This window comes from Phaethon aethereus (assembly GCF_964289735.1).
Source record: "Phaethon aethereus genome assembly, chromosome: 9".
Lineage (NCBI taxonomy): Eukaryota > Metazoa > Chordata > Aves > Phaethontiformes > Phaethontidae > Phaethon > Phaethon aethereus.
In genome coordinates, this window is record NC_138585.1 from 12,193,118 (window position 1) to 12,197,595 (window position 4,478).

Below are 4,478 nucleotides of genomic sequence, written 5' to 3' on the forward strand. Positions count from 1 at the left end.
TATACTAGCACTTACAGAATATAGAAAATCAAATCATCAAGACTCTTCCCATTCATGGGAACATTGACATTTGGAACTCAAAATAGACCAACCATTTCTTGAATGTTTATGGTTATATGTAAGACAATCAGTTCCTGCTTGGATTTTTCAGCAGTGCCTCGCAAGTACGTTTTACTATACACGTTAAGATTGGGAACAGAATTTTAAAACTAACCTGTGAACTTTTAATGTTTAATATCTTGGGTTTTTTAAATCTGGACGATAAATTATTTGAACTATTAAAACCTGTGATCTAGCAAAAATGAGGTGGAGCATGTGAGTGCTATTGTTTGCAATGCTGAACAATTCCCGTGAAACACTGTAGACTTCTTTCTGTGAGAACAGATGTGGTACCTGGCCATTGGACAGATGTCATTTAGAAGGGCCTGCTTTAGACAGATTTTACATATGCTACTTTTAAACTTGTCTTTTTTCCTTTTTCTTTTTTTTTTAATGACAATTGTTGCCAAGCTAAACATTTTTTTGTGTCAGGAATGCTATGTTTTGTGAAAACAAGTGATTTGACTGCTTACAATGGACAGTAAGGGCTTTGTGGATTTTCTGTACTAGGGGGTCCTATATCGCTTTAGATGCTTATATATAATTCAAGTTGACAAATCGTAATTGACAAATGTGAGATTCCTGTATTTTTAATTATGAAATAAGTATGTTTATGACAGCTAAAGGATTGACTGACAATTTTACTGTTATGATGGTGCTCTTCATAAAATGGTCTTATGTCCAGAAGGCGCAGGTAGCCGTAGTGGTCTTTGACTACAGTTGATTTTTGTGAGGTTGATAGAGTGGAGGCTTTCATGAATATTTACTTTTTTGAAGGAATTCTTATAAAACTCTTTCTTGTAAAGGTATATATTTTCTGTACTGTGAAATTATGTATATCTGAACTAGGGTTTAGTACTCTTGCTTCCAGAAGTCTTACGGTCTAGAGGTATTCTGGTAAGTCTGTTGGCTTTTCATGTGAATATAAGCTAACCTCTTGTATTCAAAGATAAGAGGATCACTGAATTTTGTATTTGGACTCAGATCTCATGTTTGAATAATACACCAACACAAAAACTATGTGCCGTGTTATGTTATGTATATCCGAGAAAGGAAGCAGACAAATAAAAGCTCTTTGAAAAATATAGTTGTATTAATATTAGTCATATTTGAAACACATTATATATCAGGTACTATATTGAAAGTAATTTCTTTGTCATGTTAAGGTAGTAAGTTTAAGGAAGGCAGCTGGTGTTAATGTGTTATTTCCTTTTTCCCTTGTGGAACCATCCTGTTAACTTTAAGTTCATTTAAATGGCTTCGTGCAGTGCCATGAAGTGATACCTGGGCTAGTTCCAAACAAGGTAGATTGGATTTTAGATCCACTGTTGGCTGCTTGACACTCGGCTCACTCTGATGAGATCTTTTGGGGAGCTGGGTGTGTTTGTCTGGATGAAGCAGCATGCTGATATAGCGATTTCTGATTGCTTTTGATACGTTAAGCAGAGTCACTCAGAGCTAGGTCATTGTGATGTGGCACCATGTTCTACTAAAGTGTAGCTGTGTCCTTAGGAAGAACTGTCTTATTTCAGGGCACTTTTGATGGGTTTGGATTGGAGTTTTTATTTGTCCCTGAAATACATACCCGTAAAGCAATAGATACCAGAGAGAGGGGAGTTTGTTCTGTGTAGTACCTTAGTTGTATGACACTTCGCATCTTTGCCTTGTTTTGAAAGCTGTTGGTCTTCCTGTCTACTTGGCTACTAATCAATAGAGAGTGCTTTATACTACTTAGTCAATCTTGTCTTATCATTTAGATTTTCTTAGTTCACGTGTATTAAACATGCTGTTGCTTTCTCATTTGGCAATTTAATACTGGCTGTTCCAGAAGTAGTCCACAAATGTTGGGGCTCAGAGATCTCCCTTATGCACACTCACAGAACAGTTCTGGACATGCACAGAGACAAAATCTTAAGTGTCTGTGATACTTCTTTAAACTGGGATATAAAAAAAAAAAAAAGGAACAGTTTGGAGAAGCTGGAGTTTACTTGGCTATAGGATTCAGAATTTCTTTGTACAAATTTTGTGCAAGTCATGAAAGAACTAAGTGGGTTTTTTTGAGACTACTGGAAAATGTTGATTTTTCTTTCATGTTAATGTCTGTTTTGTCTTAGAGCTAACTTTGCCTTGATCAGTGAAAAATGGAGATGGAAATTTTCATGCTACGTCCATTTGCAGCAGAAAGGTCAAAAGCATTAATTACTGAAAGTCGGCTTGCTTCATGCTCTTGCTAAACTATGGTTTTGATTATTATTTCTATTGGAATTATTTCAGAAATTGTACTGTGGTTAGATAACTGTGATTCTGCTTGGTTGCAGGTTGGATTTTAAATGTCTGAAGTTTACAGTCACTACATCTGCTTTTAAAAACTTGTAATAATTCGTACCTATGTTTTGTAACCAATTCTTACCTGAGAAAACTGACACTGTTTCTTTTAAGTCCTGGCTCCTGTCCCCTGTTGCAGGGCTTTGATTTGGGAAAGAGACTGGTGTAAAGGGAGTGTTGAAAAGAGCAGGAAGGAGCTTTCCCTACTTACCATTTGGGAGAGAAAGAGCAGGCTGCCAGATTCTTCTTGCGTCGCTGAAGAAGTTGCATGACAGATGGTCATATCATAAATAAAAATGGATTATTTTAGTTCAAGACAGTTCCGAGCATGATTTCCGCATTGCTTCTCCCCAGGCTGCCGCTGTGAAATGCGGAGAGCACCGTGCATAAAACCCCTTATTCTGCATAGGAATCAATCAAACTAGAAAATTAAAACTACCGTTTAAAAATTACAAAATTACATCTACTTTGCAAACAAATGTTGCTGTCATTTCCTTAGAGAAATGCTGTAAGTTTAGTCAGTAAGGCAGAGGCCTAGCAATCTGTACAGTGTGGTTACAGCTTTGAGCTGTTTGATCTGAGCTACCAGCACAGCCCTTTTGTACCTTTGTGCCTCCCTCTGATTCTTTTGTCTCCTGCCTCACTACCTGTTAAGTCTTCAGAACAGATGCTGCTGAGCTACTGAGTCGCACCGTGGCAGTACCTCTTGGCATTACGTACCGGAATCAATCGTTGAAGAGGAATGGTAATCCCCATTCCGCCACTGAAATAAGCAATGAGTACTTCCAATAGGGACTGTGTTTTGTCATTACATTTCATTACAGTTTCCTGCCCATGGTTGCAGATTATCAAAAGAACTCTGGTATGGTATTTATATAGGAGGAAAACAAGTATTTAAAGGGATCCTAGATGCTGTTCCATCCATGTCATTTTTATTAGTGTTCAAGTTTTACCCAGTTTGAAAAGCATGTGTTTCCTATCTGCTTTTGACCAAGATGTTCTTCAACGTCTCAGTATTAATCTTTACCTGTAACCCATTTCTATTGCTCCATCTTATAGGCTTTCAGTTTCAGAGTAACAAATAACTATACAACAGTATACAAAGATCTCTGTATCATTGTCTGACTGCTTCCAGTCTGTTCCTTCCCTTGTCCTCAAAATAGCTACTTGTTCAGCCTTTTGCATATAGGAATGAAATAAATGAGACAGATACGCTACTATTTACACTACTGGTGCCAGACTGAGCGTTGCTCTATTGTCCATCCTTTCACAGTAGATCCAAAAGTTTAAACTGTGTAATTTACCACCCCTAAATTAATTCCTGCCTTCCTCCTCACTAATTACCTTATGGAACTTAATAGTGACATTTACTAACTGTAGTCATCAGCAGAGAAAAGCATGGCGCTGTTTTACAGTTGTCTAATTCTTTGAAGAGTAAATCCAGTTCCTGTTCAGATCAACGATTCACTGACTTCAGTGGAAGAAAAATCAGCAAGAAAGTGTAGGGTCAGTCATACTGTGCAAGATCCAAACCACCAAAAGCATGTAAATGATCAAAAAAGAGTTTCTCTGTTTAGCCTGCCCCGCTTCACACATAATCAATAACTAGTTAGTGTACGATTTAATCTTAAAATATTTTATTAAGCATAGATAATAATGCAGAAATCCATGTAATAAAACAACTTTAAAGAAAAAGCTGAGTTAAAATGAGTTACTATAAATATTGCACTTAGAATTCTTATTTTACATACACAACTCCGTAAAAAATTGGACAGTTATAAATTAACAGCTTCCAAGTAATTGGAATTTGGTATGTTTGAGATCAGATGGCTGTGCTGCAAATCTTCAGCTTTAAGACTTTGGAGGATCTGTTTTCGTCTTGATAGGTACGTGTAATGGATACCACTTTGTGCCAGGGTATGCTTAACGTGGATGGGAGGGAAGAAGGAGTGAGCATGGTCTTAGTGTTGACAGTCAGTTGTATTTTAATGCCTTCCACTAAGTGAAAATTATTTTTCAAGAGAGGTGATAGAATGCAGCTGCAGAGTTTAGTT